The sequence below is a fragment of the Gopherus flavomarginatus genome, chromosome 6, assembly GCF_025201925.1.
Source record: "Gopherus flavomarginatus isolate rGopFla2 chromosome 6, rGopFla2.mat.asm, whole genome shotgun sequence".
In the NCBI taxonomy this organism is placed as follows: Eukaryota; Metazoa; Chordata; order Testudines; family Testudinidae; genus Gopherus; species Gopherus flavomarginatus.
The window spans coordinates 27,074,104-27,096,017 of record NC_066622.1 but is presented as its reverse complement, the minus strand read 5'-3'; positions in this window follow the sequence as shown (position 1 = coordinate 27,096,017).

Here is a 21,914-nt window from a genome sequence, read left to right as displayed (position 1 = left end):
TAGCTTATAAGCGGATTTTAAAAAACCCTTGGGTGCCACTTTCAGAGTCAAGAGGATGCATATGGTGTGCACATTTCCCACTGAGTGATGACTTCCATGAGAAGTAATACGTGTGGGTGGCAAGTATTGTATTTGAATGCAAAAGTCAAATAAGGGCATGAATTTGCATCAAAAAGAAACAAATTTGATGGGAGAAATTTATTCACCGCCTTCAAAAGAAAAGCTTGTTATTGTCCCAAGGCTGCACAAAATGGCAACATGACAAATCTTTCTCCAACAAAATCTGCATGAAACTTTGTCATAGGACTTTGTCATTATTTTTCATGATCCAGTGTATTGTTAGATGGCAAACATGGAATTGGTTGTATTTTGCCATGTGAACTAAGAACAGACATATTCTCATGCTTAGTTCTAATTAATTCAAAATTAGGGCTCATGCACATCTTTCTCCATCAGCAGAAACATCTTTAGATACAGGTGGTGTAAGTATCTACCCAGATTAAATTTTATGAGGTCTCTGCTTGCACATTCAGTTTCTTCCCTATAACTGTTTTACCATCACCCATGCCAGAATCCAAACATTCTATTGTTAAATTACCACACTTATTTCAGTTCTCATTTTTAAATATGATATACCCCTTTTAAAATGGAATGAAAGTTAAATTGAACAAAAGCATTCTCTTTTCAGCACATAATTGGCATAGTGATGCTATGGCTTTCATTACCTATAGCAGTGGTGTTGAGTTACATTTTCTGGAAGGCCAGATAAGGCAAATCTTGGGAAGCCAAAGCGCTCTTCAGGTGTTTGCTCTCGTATGAGCCGCTGAGATCGAAAACACCCTATAATCACACCCTACGTATTGTAATAATCTTTGTGCACAATATGCCTTGTGAGGTATAATTTAAAAATGAGTGACATGCTATCATTAATATTCTTGTGTAATGTATGTACAACATGTATATTAAGAATTCTGAACATAAACTGCAATTAGGACTAAAATGTGTTTAACCAGGCAAGTCGGAAAGGGGCTAAACCTGTTTCTCAAAGACAAAGGACAAACTGATGGGTCTAGTCAGGTGTCATCAAGGTTGATTGGCAATCACCTGTCATGTGGCCATTCTTTAACAAAGAAGCAGGGGCAGGAACAATCAATCAATTTTTATTTTAGCAAACACCATCATGAAACCTCTTTCACCATGAGACTCCATGGTTCTGTCCTCACAATAGGAATGAACTTTATCAAGGGGTAACCCTGAGGAAAATGAATTTCAAAGGGTGACTGGACTATAAAAAGACTCTAAAACACTCCAAAGCCAGCTCTCTCTCATCTAAGAAGACAAAAGAACCAGCCTTTTAATTTTGTGGGGAGCTCCTGACCTGAGAATTTGGTCAGCCCTGCTGCTGAGACCATGTGGTAAGGATTTTACCATGTTAAGTTTTCCCTGTTAGAAAGTGTGTTATCTTTATTTCTCTTGTAACCATTTCTGACTTTAATACCTTATATTTGCATTCACTTAAAACCTCTCTCTTTGTTGTTAAATAAACTTGTTTTATTTTTTAATCTGAACCAATTCAGTGCTGGGTTTAAACTAAATTGTTCTGTAGCTCCAGTTAAAGTAGCAAACTGTTGAATATTGACCCTTTACGGGGCAATGGACCTTTAATATCTGAACTGTTCAGAAGAGGGCTGGACAATGCACAACACATTTTCTGGGAAAATTTGAGACTGGGGGTGTGTGTTGAGGGTGACCCTGCAAGTAGTTAACAAGGTAACTGGAAGCCAGAGTTTGACTGTAGTGTTGCTGATGGGCTGCTGGGGTCAAAGTTGCTGGACAAGGACTGCAATTATACAAAGACACTCAGGGTGTGACTTGCATTCTGTTAGACTGTTTGTGAGAAGCCCTAGTTGAAACTACAACAGCAAAGCACTATGAGGCACCCCAGGTTGCAGGGCAGGTGATAACACAGCCCATCACTGGGATGGATTGCACCCCATAATGTGAGAGCCTGCCACGGGATAGAGGTCGCTAGCTTTCAAGAGCGGTATGCCAGATTGTATTTGTTAATCTCAAATGACAAGGTTAAGCATGCGGATAGAAACTAGTTCAACGAAATTGTGCAAACACATAATTGTACGAATACACTGTAATGCTGTTAAAACACCATGCTATCAAGTCTATAAAAACTACACTATGAACTTAAAATTTGAAGTTACACACACAAGAAATGAACGGACATCTACTTTTCCTTTCTTGTGGCCTGATATTTTGACATTCACTTGCACTGCCCAGCCTCCTCCATCAGATCTGCCTCTAACCCCTCCCCATCTGCCCAGTTCCCCAGTTCTACCCGCTAGTCCTCTCATCTACCCCACCCACTCAGCTCCCAGCCCACCATCCGCTGCGGTGGGCTCCTCTCTGCTCCTTCTTCACCCCTCGCCTCCTTCCCAGGCTAGGTGTTAGAGGGAGGAAGGGGGAGGAGTCATTCCTGCTCACGGGAGGGATGGGAAGAAAGAGATAGTGAAGCCACCCTGAGATCTAAGCCACCCTGCAAGACTAGACTAGACTCAAAGGGAGAGAGAGCCCTGCTGCTTCCTGAGCAGTTCTGATTGGCTGTTGCTTCCCATGAGGCATGAAGAAACAGCTGATGGCCCTCCTGGCTACCTCTGGCCAAGTAGCTGAAGAATAATGCTGTACATTATGTCTGTTTTAGGGTGGGGCTCAGAACCAAGACCCTAGGCTGTAGCTAATCCAGAACCAAGACCCTAGGCTGTAGCTAATCCAGCCCCAGGACTCCTGTTGATTCTGGGATGCCATGTTAGACAGCAGGCTCTTGAAGCTGGCCAGCCATCATTCATTAGTGCATTATATTACCATGCTGGGGTGCACAGAGCAGGCACTTACCTCAGCTTGTTTTAATTTTATTTTCGTTTTTTTTTGGCCTAGGCCATGAGTACCCCGATCATCAGCACTGGAGAAGTAGTTACATTATTTTGTAATATAATGAGGACCATCAGTGTTCTCAACAGTGCACAGTACACTGATGAAACTTCTCCCTTTCTTTAAGGAGTTTAGGGCCCAACCATGGAGAAAAATGTACTGGTTTGGGGCGATCATGTTATAACATGGTAATTTCCCAAATATATTATAATATGGTTTGCTCCTGTCTGTGTACACCATGTTACTGAATAATGTTACAGCCCTGTTCTTTAAAGTAAGTGTTGACAGGGCCTTCACCGGACTGACAGCACAGTAAACAGTATGAGAGGTGACCACCAGAGAGTGGGAGGTCCAGTCTCAGACTGGAACAGATCTTTTTATAAAATGTTAATTTAGTTAGTGACTTAATAATGAAAACTTCCATGAAAGAAATGTGTTTTAAGAAAGGATTTGAACACAGAGAAGGTGGTTGCCTGTTGCACAGGGAGTGACATAGTCGCATGCCCAAAAACATAAATGAGAGAAGGATACAAAGTTAAGTAGGCTTGGGAGGCAAGAAAAGAGCAAGAAGTTGTGTAGAAAAAAATGATACGTGCAGAGTGGAAACCACACACTGCACTATCCAGGGATCAAATCCCACTAGTATCTTATGTGATTAAGAAAATCGTTTTTCCCCATCAGATCTAAGACATATAACATAGGAGAAAAATGGTTTTTCACTTGGCCTATCATCAAAAGTATTCTCGGAAGTCAAAGAAATCCCTACATTCCTGCACTAAACTGAGAATTTTGTGTAGAGGGAAAAATTATATTTTCTCCTAATTGGCTATTTCTACAGATTAAAATTAGAGTAGGTGGGAAGAGATTTATATAGTTGCCAGATCTTCCCATTCCAGCTTACATTGGAATTGAGCCAGGACACTACCTTTATGAAAAATACCATGGGATCCTTTAGTGGTCTCATTCAAAAGATGGCACCTGATGAAGTTCAGCTCTGTGCTGAGATATTCATTGAGTATTGACTCAGGGAAATCACCTACCTACTCGATCACACCTGAACGTTCTCTGGTAGTCTTCCAAGCAAGGATTGAATAGGCCCAACCCCACTTAGCTTATAAGAACTGATAGATTCTGACTCAGTGGGGGATGGTTGCAGACTTGAAAGACACACTGCTTAAAAGGCTGTCTCACGTTTCAGTTGACCATGTGTTTTCTCTTAGTAGCCTGAGAGTTCAAATACTCTGTATAACAAAAGTCAGATTGAAAAGGTATTGTGCATAAAATAATTCTTATCCGGGTTGGAACAAACTTATTTCCTTTTTCAAAACAGTATAAAAATTGGTTGTGTGGTATTAATTCTAATTTGTACCTATAATGGAGCTACTTTGTATTAAAATGTTGGCACTATTGTGTACTATTAATGCAATAAAGCTTGTAAAACATGTAGTCTTGGTTTAAAAAAAAATATGATCTGCAACAGCACTTATCTTATAATGAACAATACCATTAAACTTTGGAAATAAGTTTTTTGAATCATCAAGCAAAATTTGAAAATATAAGATATTAAAAAGGAAACCACTGAAAAGGTGGCTCCCGCTTAAAATTAAATCCCAGCAAATCAGCAATTTGTACAATACATTCTAACTATAATACATTGCTATAGTAAACTGATGTGAAATGAAAGTCAACATGACCGTGAGTGAATGTTAATAATTTCCCAGTGCCAAATGTTCAAAAATCATGAGTTGGGCCCCCAAAAATCACGAGATAGGGCTTAAAATAATAAGATAAAAATGGGAGGTTCTTTTTATTTGCCTCTCTTAAAGCATTTAAGGTTCATGTGTTCAAGCTTTTCTCCATAGTCATGGGGGCTAGAAACTTACTTTCATTTTAAATGAAAGCTGAGCTTCTCAGCCAGTAATCTGACTCCAGGAGCTGGTGATCTAAGAACAACAAATATCAGGAGGCTTACTATAAAACACTAAAGCTAGCATATTGGAGCATATTAATCTGTTTTGTAACTATTGATTTAAGCAGGGGGACAAAGTGAGTAAGATAATATATGTTATCTGACCAACTTCTGTTGATGAAAAGGACAAGCTTTCGAGCTTGGGTCTTCAACACAGCAACAACAAAATGCAAACAAAGGCAATTTCAGTGGAGTTAATTAATGGACCAAAGTCATCTGTAGTGTATCTGTCAACTTCTTTTTTAATTTACTATTTTAGTAGTGTTAAGAGCTGCTCAGACAGAAAGTCATTAGCAGTGCAACAACAACTTTATTGAACCAACATATTTATGAACAATACTTATTCACCAGTTGATGAAAAGCTTTCCATATACTAACTTTTTATATATACATACATATATAGAAATACTTCTTTTAATACAGAATTCTAGATGTAACTATTTATGCCAGGTCTGAATTTAGCCCACAAACTTGTTTTCCAATCCTTATGCTATTTATATATAACTGTCTTCTGAGAAAGAACACGCGATTTCTATGCCTGATCTTGCATTCTTTACATATACCTCATTCCTGTTGAAGTCAGTGCTATTATCTCTGTTTAAGAACTGCAGGATCAGGCTCAACGGACAACTAAAAATAGCACCAATACCAAACTCAAGAGAAAGGTCCATCTCTTAGTAAACAAATGTGTGAGCCATCCCATCAGAGCCATCCCAAATCGCATAGCCCCATTGACTTTGCTACAACAGTTTCAAGTCACTGAGTATATGACCCACAAGGCTCAATATAAATATTACCAGTAGAGACACATCATGTATTTGAGCCAGCAGCAGTCAGAAAAAAAATCACCTCTTGCCATAATGTCTTCACTGCGGAGTTCACTTAGTTTCTTTCTTGGGTGTTACTGCTAAACGTCCTCCCATCCATACACAAAACCCTCTCACCCAAGTTTCATGATGCTTCACGTCCAGGCTAGCTGACAGATGGGGTAGAGGCTAGAGCTCAGATGCCACTTTCACTTGAGCTGGTAATCTGCCCACTTTGTAGTGAGGACATAGGGTAAACCAGTTCGGTGCTGGTAGTCCTCCAGTGGCTAAATATTCTCCCATAATCGTGGGGGAGGGACATAAAGCAGCAGCTTACTGCAGTACAAAGAACTATGGGATATGCCCTTAGATATCCTACCAAGACACAGTTAACATGCAGTGAGGACATACCTTTAGAATAGTATACTCCTTGAGGGGTGCCTGATACAAGAGACAAAGTGTGGACTATTCCTGACTGCATTTTTCTCTCTCCTACAGTAAATTTCCTTTCATGTAAGTAATAAAAGTGGCCATGAGATTGATTTTCCCTTATTAAAGTAGGAAGGTCTTTCTACTATATGTATGATGAACTTGGTATCTAAGTATAACATTATGTATAACTTCCAAACCACAAGGAATAGGCTTTAGAGGTCACCAGATTATCAAGCTTTTCTCCCTTACAGGAAATCTGCCGGACTCATGTTTTAATTCTGATTTCTAAATTTCTTTAGAAAATTATGTATTCAGAGTTGCTATAATTAAACAAACATAGGTATTTCGTAATACCTTAAATTAAGTAAAATGAATACCTTAAATCTCATAACCAACCACTGTACGTTTCATTGCTAACTGTATAAACATTAAATTGATTACAGTGGCCTTGTATCTATTGGCATAGAGCCAGGGTACTGGGAATCAGGACTCATTCTAATCTTGTTTCTGTCACTGACTCATTGTATGCAGATGGGCAAGACATTTAGGGTGAATCCTGGCCCCAATGAAGTCTGATTGATTTCAACATGGCCAGGTAATCTTTCTGCACATTTTATCCATCTATAAAATATGCATGATGATCTACCTACTAATTGCTTTGTGAAGCCTGTTCAATGTTTGCAAAACAGGTTGAGCTCCTCAGATGAATAACATTATAGAACTGCAAAATATAATCAAGATCGACAGTAGCTGCATACTCTAAATCTCACAACTTTTCATAACATGGGCAAAACTCTTCTGTTAGCAGTATTTCTATCCACCACTCTTATACCCTGAGCCTGCAAACATTTACATATATGCTTAACTTAACAAATATGAATAGTCTCATTAAACTCATGAGGCTACTTATGTGGTTAAGTGTGTGTAGGATTGAGGCCTAAATTATTACTGTTTGAAAATCTATAGAGAAGAAGCCAGCAATGTCCCTCAGTCTCATTTAATACTCTTTTATTGGCATTGCAGAACTCAGAGCAAAATATTTTATATTAGAAAATTGTGCTCCTAAACAAGACAGTAGCATCAAGATATCTAAGGCATTAAATATTTGTACCAGAGCATTCAAGACATAACCAAATGGTACAAGGGAAACCTCTATAAGACATAAAACCAATTCAGCGTATTCCATTATTTTGCTCATTCACAAGTATCTCCAGTAGGACACTGTGACATCCCTACACTTCAGCGAAAAGCCAATGGAGTTAGCTAATACATGCAGTCAATGGTCTATTAGCAGCTTTGCTTCCCAAGTCCTGCTGCGACTGAAGAGGGTATCAAGGCAACAATAATGATAAAGTAAAATCATACGCAATCACTGAAAATGACATATTGCTTTCTTCTTGCAGATCTATCCAATGTTATGTTTAGCATTGGGACAGTTTAGAATTCTCATAAGACCAAAAAAACCACACACAAACAACATTTGAACAGTGGTTATATTGCACTTGAGTAACCCAATAATCATGCTTCAAGGGAGAAAAATGATTTCCTGTCAGAACTGCAGACTGAAACTGCCAAGCCAGTCTCTCCAAAACTGCAAGCATATTGCCATTCACACATTAGCATTGTGATGAAGAGAGAATCACAACTCACTAAGCCAACACATAAGCCATGGCCAGGACATCACTAAAAGAGGGCGGGAAAGCAAACGGGACTAGTAGGGGAGGTGGATTGAATTCTGGTAAGCACTTGGGTTTCAAAAACTGAATTTATAGAAGGCTGTGGTGTAGATGGAAATATAACTACGCTGTGGTTTACACTTTAACATTTCTTGTAGAACACTGGCAGTGTTTCATGTTATTCCTCAGGCCATTTATTAACAACTTACCAGATATTGCTCTCCAACGTCACCAGTTCTGACGCTGTATGTTAGTGGAAATATCATGTGCAATGGTATGTCAGCATTAGAAGGTCATCTGTCCACTAATGGGCATGTGTTTGGAGGAAAAAGATCAGGCAGAAAGTGCATGAATCTCCTGTGGCTAACTGCATCCCCCTCCACAGCCTGCCTCCCCAATTACAGGCTGTTCACTTTATTAAAGTTTGCCCCCTTTTAAAGATCACCACCTTTTAAAATTAAATAAAATCAAAGGTAAGTTTGCTTGACAGGTGAAATTTTTCCAAGCTCACTGAAATGCATTTTCCCATCCATAGCAGGGACCATGCTCCCAGACATGGGGGAGTTACACAACTTTGCCTTTTTAGAAAACCAACAATAGGAAGAGACAAAAAATAAAGCCTACACAATTGCATTTCCTGCTTGTGCTGACTTTAACCTTCTTGGCCTATTCTCATCCCCTTTTGTTATAGTTCCACTTGTTGAGCCTGAGGGCTTGGCTACACTGAAGAGTTGCAGCACTGGTGGTGGCTTTACAGAGCTGCAACTCACTCACCGTTCACACTTGCAAGGCTCATACAGCGCTGTATCTCCCTGTCTACAGCACTGGCGGTACTCCACCTCTGCCTGGGGAATAACGACTGCAGCACTGGTGATGCAGTGCTGCTCCGCCAGTGTGGCCACCAAAAGCGCTGTTATTGGCGTCCAGAGGTATTTGGAGGTATCCCAGAATGCCTGTTCAGCCACTCTGCTCATCAGTTCGAACTCTACTGCCCTGACCTCAGGTGACCTGCCCTTTAAATGCCCCAGGAATTTTAAAAATCCCCTTCCTGTTTGCTCAGCCAGGTGTGGAGTGCAATCAGTGAATCTTTCCAGGTGACCATGCCTCCACGCGCCAAACGAGCCCAAGCATGGAGTAATGGCGAACTGCTGGACCTCATCAGTGTTTGAGGGGAGGAAGCTGTGCAGTCCCAGCTGCGCTTCAGCCGTAGGAATTACGATACCTTTGGGCAGATATCAAGGGCCATGCTGGAAAGGGCCCATGACAGGGACACGCTGCAGTGCAGGGTTAAAGTGAAGGAGCTGCGGAGTGCCTATTGCAAAGCCTGCGAGGGAAACTGCCGCTCTGGCGCTACTCCCACGACCTGTCATTTTTACAAAGAGCTGGATGCGATACTTGGGGGTGATCCCACCGCCAATCCAAGGACCACGATGGACACTTCAGAGTGGGGGTAGGGAAAGGAGGAGGAGGGGGGAGGAGGAAACCGAGAGTGAGGGTACTGGGGTAGGGGGGAAACACCCCGGAGACCCTGGAGGCATGCAGCCAGGAGCTCTTCTCAAGCCAGGAGGAAGGTAGCCAGTCACAGCAGCCAGTACTTGGTGGAGGACAAACAGAGGAGCTGGTTCCTGGTAAGCGGCTTTTATTTTCACGATGGAAATTTTTCAGGAGAGGAGGGAGGGTTCTGCATGCATGCATGCCTAGATGTGGAATAGCGAGGGGTGGGGGGACCATTGCTGCGCACAGACAACCTGCATAGGGGCCAGGGCGGAATCTGCATTGCTGTAGAAGTCCCGCTCTTCCCAGGTGACCCGCAGCAGTGAGATATCTTTCAGGATCAACTCCTGTGGAAAATGTTGGGAGAGTGTTCAGTGTAGGTGCCCCCTGCAGCTGTTTGCTTTCCCCAACGTACAGAAACCCCGAGGACAGTACAGCCCTGAAGCAATCAGTCACCCTTACTCACCACTTTGGGGCTCCTGTGGGTTATGTGCGCTCTCTTTGGTATGGGAAAATTATGCTATTGTGAAGAATGTTACTCCTTCACTGTGTGGGAATAACTGTCTGAGATATAAACAATGCTGCCTCTGTTAAGTGTTGCCTTTTTTGCCTGTCCACATGCAACCTTGAGTTCTCAGCTGCCTGTGTTATCAACAGCTCAAAGACTCCAAAACCTCCGGAAGAAGCCGCAAAAAAGCAAAGACCTGCTGCCAGCAGTTATGGATCACTCTGCCACAGAGAATCAAAAAGTGCAGGACTGGAGGGAAAGGGAAAGCGGGATCCACCAGAAAAATGCAGTGGCCAGGAAGAAAAGCACAAAGCAGCTGATAAGCATCCTGGCGCGCCAAGCGGACTCGATCCAGGCTCTCGTAGCCATGCAGGCAGAGCACTACCGCGCCGCGCCCCCGCGTCCCAAAGCTATTTCCCTGGTGCCTCAATGTCAGCTCCAAACCCCCTTCCCCAGCATCCAGGTTCTTATCACCACCAGCTGCCTCGACACCTGTTCATTCACCAACCAGCCCTGAGAACTACAATCCTTACCCTCTGCGTTCAACCCCCATCACCATGCAGTATAGGCATCCTGAAGTGCAGCAGTCATTGCACAGCACTCCAGACAGGACATATTCAAACCTGTGACTGTACAGTTCCCCACCCCACCCCTATACCTTTTTAGGTTCCCAAAATGTTGTGTGTCTGTCAATAAAGTTATTTTCTTTTCAATAAATGAGTTATTGGCTTTGAAAACAGTCTTTATTATTGCAGAAAGTCAAAGATACCTTAGCCCAGGAAAGAAACAGGCACTGCAAATCAGCTTAAGAAAAACAGATTCCTACTAACATTGTAACCACTGCACTTCACTCCCGTGCAAGGCACCAAACATTACTGTTGGTTTTCAGCCTCAAATTCCTCCCTCAAGGCATCCCTAATCTTTGAAGCCCTGTGCTGGGCCTCTCTAGTAGCCCTGCTCTCTGGTTGTGCAAATTCAGCCTCCAGGCGTTGAACCTCGGAGGTCCATGCCTGACTGAATCTTTCACCCTTCCCTTCACAAATATTATGGAGGGTACAGCATGCGGATATAACCGCAGGGATGCTGCTTTCCCCCAAGTCTAGCTTCCCATACAGAGATCACCAGCGCCCCTTTAAATGGCCAAAAGCACACTCCACAGTCATTCGGCACCGGCTCAGCCTGTAGTTGAACCGGTCCTTGCTCCTGTCAAGCTTCCCTGTATACGGTTTCATGAGCCAAGGCATTAACGGGTAAGCGGGGTCTCCAAGGATCACAATGGGCATTTCAACGTCCCCTACTGTGATCTTCCGGTCTGGGAAAAAAGTCCCTGTCTGCAGCTTCCTGAACAGGCCAGTGTTCTGAAAGATGCGTGCATCATGCACCTTTTCAGGCCAGCCTGTGTTAATGTCAATGAAACACCCACAGTGATCCACAAGCACCTGGAGAACCATAGAGAAATACCCCTTCCAATTAACATAATCAGATGCTAGGTGGGGTGGTGCCAGAATAGGAATATGCGTCCCATCTTTTGCCCCTCCACAGTTAGGGAAACCCATTTGTGCAAAGCCATCCACAAAGTCCTGCACGTTCCCCAGAGTCACGGTTCTTCTTAGCAGGATGCGATTAATGGCCCTGCAAACTTGCATCAACACAATTCCAACGTTTGACTTTCCCACTCCAAACTGGTTCCCAACCGATTGGTAGCTGTCTGGAGTTGCCAGCTTCCAGATTGCAATAGCCACCTGCTTCTCCACCGTCAAGGCAGCTCTCAATCTCATATCCTTGCGCCGCAGGGTGGGGGCGAGCTCAGCACACAGTCCCATGAAAGTGGCTTTTCTCATCCGAAAGTTCTGCAGCCACTGCTTGTCATCCCAGACTTCCATGACGATATGATTCCACCACTCAGTGCTTGTTTCCCCAGCCCAAAAGTGGCATTCCACAGTGCTGAGCAATTCCATGAATGCCAGAAGCAATTTAGTGTCATACGCGTCAGGTGACTCGCTATCATCGTCAGACTCCTCATCACTTTGTATCTTAAGGAATAGCTCAACTGCCAAACGTGATGTGCTGGCGCGACTCGTCAACATACTCCTCAGCAGTTCGGGCTCCATTTCCCACAGAAATCGCACTGCACAGAAACCACTGAGAGAGTCAAGATGGCACCAAATGTGGACGGAAAAACAGGGATTGCTGGGATGTGAAGCAATGCATCACAGGGTGTTGGGACAGGAAGCAGAATGACCTGCACCCTCCGCCTCCTTCCCACAACCCACGGCACCAAAATGGGATGAGGTGCTCTGTGGGATAGCTGCCCATAATGCACCACTCCCAACACCGCTGCAAATGCTGCAAATGTGGCCACACTGCAGTGCTGGTAGCTGTCAGTGTGGCCACACTCCAGCGCTTTCCCTACACAGCTGTATGAAGACAGCTTTAACTCCCAGCGCTGCACACCTGCAAGTGTAGCCAACCCCTGAGGCAAGATCACTACCCAGAAATGGGTGACTGGTTTGTCACAACATTATCTCATGCATATCTGAGATTCCCAAAATGGAATAACGGCAATAAATGTGTCCATTCTTTTCACATTCAAGGTCATAGCAGGATACAGCATCATCATTAATATCTTATCCAATGTATTATTTCAACACCCCCAGTGAGAAATGGGCTGCAAATACACCTATCTATCTCTATAAGCAACATGTACTATGTAATGAAAACCAAATCTAAAGTAGATTGAATTATTTCATATGGTCCTAGAATCCCAAGATTTATCAAGAAATGAGACCCACAGTAGGAGCTGAAGCTAATTGTGAATTCTGACATAACTTCCCTAATAATGATTAATGACCCAGGGGGAGAAATGTGGCTACATGAGTAAATGCTAGTGTAAACCAACACTAAGACATAAAGCTATTTTAAATATTTTCCTTTCTAATTAAATATTTCATTCTACTGTATAAAACCCAATATAAAAATGGACCGGATCTATTGTCTAGCATGAAAACAGCAGGCAAGCAAGTTAGTTAAAAGCAGTTAATTTGAATCCCACAAGTAAAGAAACAGCAGTTTCTTCCCTTTTTAAGCCAGATATAGAAATAAAGGGCTTCACTCTCTTCTCACACCAGTGTAACTTGTGACTAACTAACTGAAGTCAAGGGAGATACACTGAGTGTAAACAAGAGGCAGAATTATAGCTCCCAGTTTTGCACCTGGAATTCACTGTGGGTGAAAGTAACGCTGAGCACCTGACATATGCACCACATAAGTCTGATTAATGAGCACTGCACGAGCTAGAAAAGAGAAATCTGTATAGATGAAGATAGTTAATAAGTAAGGTTACAATTATGTCACGGAGATCACAGAAGACATTTTCTGCCCTGGGACTGGAGCTCCCAGACAGTGCAACGCTCCCCTCCCCCAAAACCTCCCTCTGCAGCTCCCAGCCCCCATCAGCTGTGGCAGGGGGCTGGCACACTCTGCAGCTGTCCAGCTGCTGCGGGGGACTCCCTGCAACTGTGCTGCCGTGGCAGATGGACTCCCTGCAGCAGCCCAGCTATGGCCAGCAGCTGGGGGACCCTGCAGCTTGCAGCTGCCTTAGGGTCGAGGAGACCCTGCAACAGCCCAGCCCCAAGGGCAGGGGGACTCCAGATCTCCTACACATCCCAGTGGTGGGGGACCCAGGAACCCCAGCAGCAGTAGGTGCTGAACCCAGCTACCCATTTTGTCAGGGATATTTTTTGGCAAAAGTCGGACAGGTCACAGGCTTCCATGATTTTTGTTTGTTTCCTGTGACCAGGGCCACTGAGACCGGGTTTGGACCCCAGTGAAAAAAAAATTTTCAGGCGCCCCAGCAAGGGCGGACTGGCTAAACAGGGCTAATGAAGCCAGGGAAGCCGGGCCTCTGGCCCCCTTCTGACTGGGCCCCAGTAATTTGTACCGGCTTCCCCGCCCCTCGTCGGCCCTGCCTGTGACCTGTCCCTGACTTTTACTATAAATATCCATGACAAAAATTAGCCTTATTAATAAGTAATGTGCCAGTAGATGGCACAGATACATATTCAGCATTGTTCATAGGTTTTCTAGACCTAGTTAAAGTGGTTCTTGTGCACTCCACATGGCTTCCAGCATGCAGCTCTTTATATCATTGGTACATAGACCCTGGCCTGCAGCCCAGAGATGCATTGCACAATCTAGGTGCAAAAAATTGGGTTAATTATTAACACGTAGCAGTCTAGCTATCTACTTCCCAGGTGTAAATGAGAGAGTTCGTTTCCAAATGTTCATTTCTACCCAGAGCCAACTGTGGGTGCAAAATTAGAGGCTGGTTTTATCAGCGAGGTCTCATGCTGTTTATTACTCCTCAAAGTGGGACGATGTTTGATATTCAGATTACATTCCCAGTTCATTAACTGTGGGATGCTATTGGGTGGTGAACATATGACAACACTGCAGGAAAGGGAGCCCCCAAATCAATGGTGGAAAGGCAACTATTCCATTGGCAGGGGAGGGTGGGAACTCCAATTTCTGCCCCACTCAACAGGGACCCCATTCTGGTTCCCATTTATCCCTCTCTCCTTCCCCAGGGACTGAGAGTATCCCTCAGTCAGGGCATCTGCCCCCATCTTACCACACAGCTCATGAGCTGGTGCTGCCAGTAGAGTTCTTGGTTAACTCCCATGCACACTGATATACGGGAGCAGATTCCCCATGCATGACAACTCCATTTGGAGGGGTATTTGGCTGGCTGGCCAAATGAAGGGAATAGTGCTTTATGGCTTGGGTGGGGAAAGAAAACTGCTGCAAAAGGGTCAGCATTGTCACTGACTCATCCCCTGGGAATGCAGGGTTTAAAAGGGGCAGCTCTGCACCTGAAGCCTCCCTTTTATATGGAGCAGGCTGAGGCTCCCTTACCACCATATTGGCTTGGGTCCAGTTGGGTTTTTTCCACCTTCCCCACAGCGGGTTTCCGGAAGGGCTCTGTTCATGCATGGCATGATGGGCGGTAGGCCATATGTCACAACTCATTATGTAAGTGTTTGGAGGATGTCCACTGCAGGTACTTCATAGGAAAGGTATACAATGACCAGATAAATGACTTGGAAAAGGACTTAAAAAGAGGTATTTGTTAAAGGAATGAATGGGGGGCAGTTGGAGACTCCTATGATTGGTACGGCAGGGAGCCAACGCCCCATTCTTATTGTCCACATTAATCCTCCTACGAGCGGGCTGGATGGTACAGTTCTGGCAATGGATTTGCTGGAGAGCTGATAAAAGCCCCATGGGTGATTACGGAATAAACCTGGGGTTACCTGCACTGTACACTTTTATCTGCCAAGTAATCCCGGACATCTAATAATAAAGTTGTGGCCTGATTAAACCCATATCAAATGTCTCCTGTCCCTCTTTCGCAATAGCCAGACAAACCTTCACAACAGAGACTCTAGGGATAGGGGTAGAGCGAGGGCTCCCATTACAGAGATGAAAATTTAAAAAAACTAAATGAAAATGATCATTCTGAAGCTTTTCACAAGGAAATCTCACCTTACGGTAGGGCAACAAAAACCCAATAGTTCTCCCTCCACTCTGGTTACCAGCAGGGATGGGGCGGGGGGGCACTTATAATGTTTTAAAACATTTGCAGAGTTTGAGAAAAACGGTTTCTGTTTAATTGTAGCTGGTTTAGAACTGCCTTAGGCCTGGAGAAACACATTTTTGAACTGCTCTTAAAGAACAGCTTGAGCTTTGAAGTTTGGGTGTGGTCTTTCTTTCTTTTTTTTCCCCCTAAGATTAAATGTTAAATTAATAAACATCAATAATGACAAATCTGCATGAGGTCTGCACACATTTTTAACAGCTTATTAGCTAAAAACTTATTAGCATTGACAAAATCTATAATTTTGTTTCTTATTCTAACATTGTGCTAGATTCTGCATTTCAAATCCTGTGAATTAGTTTGCATGATGTTTTTGTGGTAATGAAGCATGCTTGAGCAACACTGCATGTTTTCAGCTGTCCCCTGAAACTTCATGAAAATAAGATTGATGTGTGATAAGGTTATTGCAGGGTTATCTAATGAATCTTTACAAATGTCAGCCTCATATGTTAGTATCAGAACAATATATTCACCTTTACTTTCCTCATTACATATTTGGAAGCAATAATGTGTCTTGTTCTGCTGATTGATTAAGTCAATTCTTCAGTAAAAATGTAACTGAACTGTGAATGATCATTAGCTGTTGATAAAAAAAAAATTATAGTGCCTTGGAGCATCCTCGGAATTTTTGCCCATTCTTTCCAACTGAGGAGTTTTAACATTTTAGTAATCCACAGTTGCTATCAGTGGGTTGGACCTGATTCACCTTTCATTAGCTGGCTGAAATGAAATTACTATTGGTTTACACCAGATTAAAGTGGAAAAACTAGGCCCACTATTCCAGAAGCTACAAAAGTTTAACATGATCCATCCTAATTGTACTGGAACATTCCTACAGTAAAATGGAATCTGAGGTAGGATTTTTGATTATTTTATCCTTGTATAATCGTATTTTGGAATCACTCACTCAAATTTGGCCCAGCTATTCCCTCCATGAAGGGAGCCATGTCATAAACAGATGGTTAAGGGTTAATGTTTCTTTTACCTGTAAAGGGTTAAGAAGCTCAATAAACCTGGCTGACACCTGACTAGAGGACCAATAGGGGGACAAGATACTTTCAAATCTTGGTGAGGGAAGTCTTTGTTTGTGTTTTTTGTTTGGTTCGTTGTTCGCTCTCGGGACTGAGAGGGACGGGACATCATTCCAGGTTCTCTAAATCTTTCTGAATCAGTCTTTCATGTTTCAAAATTGTAAGTAGTAGCCAGGCAAGGCAGATTAGTCTTATGTTTGTTTTCTCAACTGGTAAATGTGTCTTTTGCTGGAAGGATTTTTACCTCTGTTTGCTGTAACTTTGAATTTAAGGCTGGGGAGGGGGTCCCTCTAGTCTATATGAATCCGAGTACCCTGTAAAGCATTTTCCATCCTGATTTTACAGAGATAACTTTTACTTTTTTTCTTTCTTTAATTAAAAGCTTTCTTTTTAAGAACCTGATTGATTTTTCCTTGTTTTAAAATCCAAGGGATTGAGTCTGAACTCACCAGGGATTGGTGGGGGGAAAGAAGAGGGGATGGTTAATTCCTCCTTGTTTTAAGATCCAAGGAGTTTGGATTGGTGTGAAGCCTCTCAAGGCAACCCAGGGAGGGGAAAGTCTGGGGGGAAATGGAGGTGGATGGTTAATTTCTTCTTGTTTTAAGACCCAAGGGGTTTGGGTCTGGGTCCCCCAGGGAAGGTTTTGGGGGAACAGAAAGTGTGCCAGACCTAAGCTGTTAATTAAGCTTAGAAGTGTTCATGCAGGTCTCCAGTTCTTGTACTCTAAAGTTCAAGGTGGGGGAAAAAACCTTGATAGACCAAGTCAAACCAGAGCAGTGCTGTGATCCCAAGGGCCAAGTTACAATGCTTAGAGTGAGGAGCTGAACCCAGCTAGCCCCTTTGGACTGGAACCACTGTTATGGGGTCAATGCAGGGTGGACTCGGTCTGCAACTTCTCCACTCTCTCCCCCTGCACAGCCCCCAACCCCGGAGGAGCAGGACCCACCCCAAGTTAGCCACTGCAAATGTTGGGAGGTAGAAAATAGCAGCTTCAGCGTGCCAAATCCTGAAGATCTCATTCAGTTCCTACAGAAGCAAAACTCTTATTGAAATCCATTCAAGTTCTTCTGCCTACATAAAGATTAAGTAGGAAATGAGGGCCACATTCTGCTTTCACTTTATCATTGGCTTCAGTGGAGTTACTTTGGATTTACCTTGATGTAACAGAGAATTCAATCTTGGCTCTAGACTGCATGATTTGACCCAGAAGTAGAATAATTTGCATAGGAGGAGAGGGGCATGCAAAGGTGACACTGCTGGATCAAAACATGAGTCTATCACAGCATGGATCATGCACTCTAACTCCCAGGCCCCACTGCGCCATTCCAAAGCTCCTGCCTCACAAGGAGCCCCCCAAAATGGCCTGGTTACAGGAGCCAAAGAAAGAGTGAAAAAAACTTTCACTTGACACTCTTCATGCTATACACAGTGTTACTGGCTGCTATCCAGGCCAGAATTTTGCATGGAGTTTTTGTTGTAGACTGTCATTGAGATGGCCTCTTACATGTACCAGAGAGCTCAGGGCAAAGACTAAGACACCTTTTATGATGCAAATCAAGATTAATAAAGAATTATCTTCACCCCATTTTTAAGTGTCAACATAGCATCATGAAGACTGAGGTTTGTAGGAATTCATAAGTAACCATCTTTCTGCAAAATGCCTATAACCATCCACGAACCACTCAAAGTCTTTCATCATTAGCATTTGTCTAGTCTTATGTATATAAATTAGGCAGCTCTGCAGATTATTAGGAATATATTGTCTTTGACAGAAGTAACCAGTTGTCTGTTTGAGAGCTACAGGAACACTAATTCTTAAGAAAAGTATATTTGTCTGCCACATCTTGTATTGCTTAGCTTCTTCATAGTGGCTTTTATCAGGCCTGTTTTTTGGTTATGGTTATACTTTCAGTTCATTAACTTCTCAGACTTGATTTACTTTCAGACTCTTTACTCATCGGTGTACGGTGTAAGAATATGAAAAGTAGTAATGGGGGAATTATTCTTTCCCTCTAAAAAGCAGAACTGCAGCATTATATGTCTTCTCTGTTTTCCATGAATTTACAGGCAATTTTGACTGAGACAGTTCCCTGCTTGGCATACTAAGTCACTATATTTGCGTAACATAATTTGGACTCTACTTACCCCTGTTTTTATTCACTAGTTCTTATCTTCTCAAATCAGGGTCATCTCTCACTTGCTCAGTTTTATAGCCTGTAGCTTGGACAGTAAATTACAGTACTACTGAATTCTCCTCCTTACTCCCGAGTAGTGGTCAATTCAAATTTGCTCAAGCATTACTCTTTACTTTTGCAAGGCTGCCAATTTACAAAGTAAAGAGACATTGGAGGATTCCTAAAAAATGTTTGCTTACCAAGCAGGATATCTGCTGAGATCAGTAGTTATTGAAAGCAAACCCCACCTTACTTGGGAAAAGAAACTGTGAGAATATGCCATTCTCTTTAGGAATAAGAAAGGAAAAACTTAACAGGAGGTAGGAGTGCTTACCAGCTGGAAGAGAAGGAGACACAGGAAGTGGCAACCAGTAGTCACTTTTGAGGGGCAGCTGCTTGGCTCTGCCAACTTTAAAGGGATAGTCCACAAGAGTGTGCTGGGTGGAAAAGTTCTATAGGAGGGGAACCCTGCACAGAAGAGAATCATTAGGCACCAGGGAGACAAGAAGACAGGCTACTTTTGCACTGTGCATACCACAACTATATCACAGGAACAGTTGCCAGTCATCCACACTATTCCTCTCTCATGAAAAGACTGTGAAAAGTTATTCTAAATAAAAGAAGCCCTTTTGGAATGGGATGCATCTTGTCTGAAACAGTTGAGCCGTGCTTTAAACTTTATGCTTCAGTTTGCATATTTTCAAGTCCCTGAATGTGGATCTGGAATGAATCAGCAATGGGTCAAACTGGTTCAGAAAATGTTTGAGTAACTCTGTCTACAGGAGCCTTCAGGGGTTCTCGATCAGCTGAATATTTTGACTACTGCCGTTCAATCACTACTCAAGAAAGCAGAACTGCTGGGAAAGGCAACACATCATAAAGCAACACTGATTGTAAATGATCCAGCCTCATTACCTCAGGTCCCAAGTTTTGGCAACAGCATTACCAGAAGCAACTTCACAACATCACACCACCCCACTTAGTCAAGCCTAGCCAACATCACTCAAAACCAAAGTTAGGAGTTTTTAGAAGGGACACATTGCCTAGATAACCTAACCTATTTTTTTCTCAATAATAAAGAATCTGAACTTGCATATGACAAATTACTATTTTAAAAGTGAGAGGCAGCATATAATCTTGCCAAACTTCCCCCTATGATAGGCAGGATCAGACATAACTAAGTAGGTGGTTTACGGTGAGGGAGAAATGTCACTATGAAAATACAACCATTCTGTATTATTGCTTCTCGGCTGCAGCCAAAGACTTTTTATAATTTAGTTACCTGTATGTGGTTTTTACACACACTCTCTCTCTCTCTCTCGAGCAATATGGAAAGCCTCCTGCTCCCAACAGAGTTAGGATCATGCAGTGCTACTGAAGTCAACAGCATGGGTCTCACTGACCAAAATGTTTGGCTCAACAGCTATACAAACTATCAGCGTAGTATCAACAAATGCACACAACCCTCATGTAACAGAAACGTGGATTATGCAAAATAAGTTAGAATTACAGGTTGTAGTCACAATTTTTTTAAACTACATCTACTAAGTCACATGCTACCCTCGAGTATGGCTCTATCTTATATTTTCATTTATTAGATTTTTCTTTTTTGTTTTTAAATGCTATTTCAAGAGAATTAATGGAAGAGATTACAGAATGCTGGGACCGACCGCAGAGCTGGCTCAACAAAGTAAGTCAAAGTTTGCAGCTTTCAAAGGAGTTCATACATAAGTCATATGTCACTGCTGATACATAAGCCTTCCACTTTTTTCCCTGTGCCCAGAGATTATTCTAATTTGCACACACAATATTTTGTTTTAATACAAATAGTACATGACAATGAACAAAAACAGAGATTTAATTTTGTAGCTGGATCCAGTTGTCATTGTTTTGTTTTACTAAATAATCCCAATCTAGAAGTCTTTTGTTATTTTTTAATATTAATAAAGTTTCCAGTCTAGTTTTAAATTCAGAGTGAAATTAATTGGACTGTTGATAGAAGAGTTGAGAAAAAGAAAGATTTTATTAAATGGTGAAACATTAGGATGTCTCTAAATTTGTTCAGACCTTTTGTTTTAATGCCAGCCTATGTAACTTTTCCTATAGAAACAGCTTTGGGGTTTTTTGGTGTGTGTGTGTTTTCTCTTTAAAAAACAGACTATTTTTGTTTGTTTCACCGTTTCAGACAAAAATGATCATTGAGAAATAATATGACCCGCCCCCAATAAAAAGTTTTGTTTTATAGCGCACTCTTGCAATATTTTAGGCACTCTCTAAGTCCATTGAAGTCATTGGAAAGACTCTACATGCTTTGTACCAAACCCTTGTGTTGCATGTGTATGACATCATAGAACTGAAAGCTTCTCTATAGAGATGGAAACCTTTTTGATCTCCATTTCCATACACTGCCTGCCTCTGTTCCAGTTCCCTCCTCTGAGTTTTCTCTGTTCCTGGTACTTCTTGATAAAACCAATGGCTTGAATAACGTTTGGCAAAAGCAGATTGAAAATTGGTATTGGCAATATCACAATAAGAAAAAAGATGTGCAAAGGTTTCTAAAACTATAGGGGTCCATCTAAAAGATAACAACACTTTAAAGAATTGAAACTTAAAGCAATCTCCCTTGTGTCAGAGGCCATGACTATTTTGAACGTGGCTGTTCGGTGCTGCCAATCAATTTTTTTTGTTAATTTTCCTGCTATTGGGAAGAGCTTGAACATAATCCAGTCCAAAAAATGCTGACTTTTCTAAATAGGGCCTGTGTTTTTGCAATAAAGAACACTGGTCAATATACAACTAAAGAAAAACTGAACCAGATGTGAGTAATAGGACCACAGAACTTTGCATTTGCCCAGAATCGCTATTTTAAAACACACAGATGTTGGTCTACTGTTTTTGTGGGATAATACATTCTTGGCAGCCAAGAAGGGGTTTCAGTATGTTAGAAGGTTATCCTGGAACAAAAAAAAGAAAAACGAAAAAAAGAAGGGGTGCTAATTTATCAAGCTCTCTGCTGTGGCAAAGATTTCAGAGGCACATTCAGGAAATCAGTTCAGAGGATGCTGCTCTCAGGACAGCTTTGCTTTTTACTTTTGTTTTCCTTTGCTAGTTTACTTCCTTGCTTGTAAAATGTCATTCTGCTCTTTTAAAAAAGGACACTTGTTATGTTTATACATACTCCAAATTTCAGGACAAGAAGTCTGGGCAGAACCGTTGATTTTTAATTGA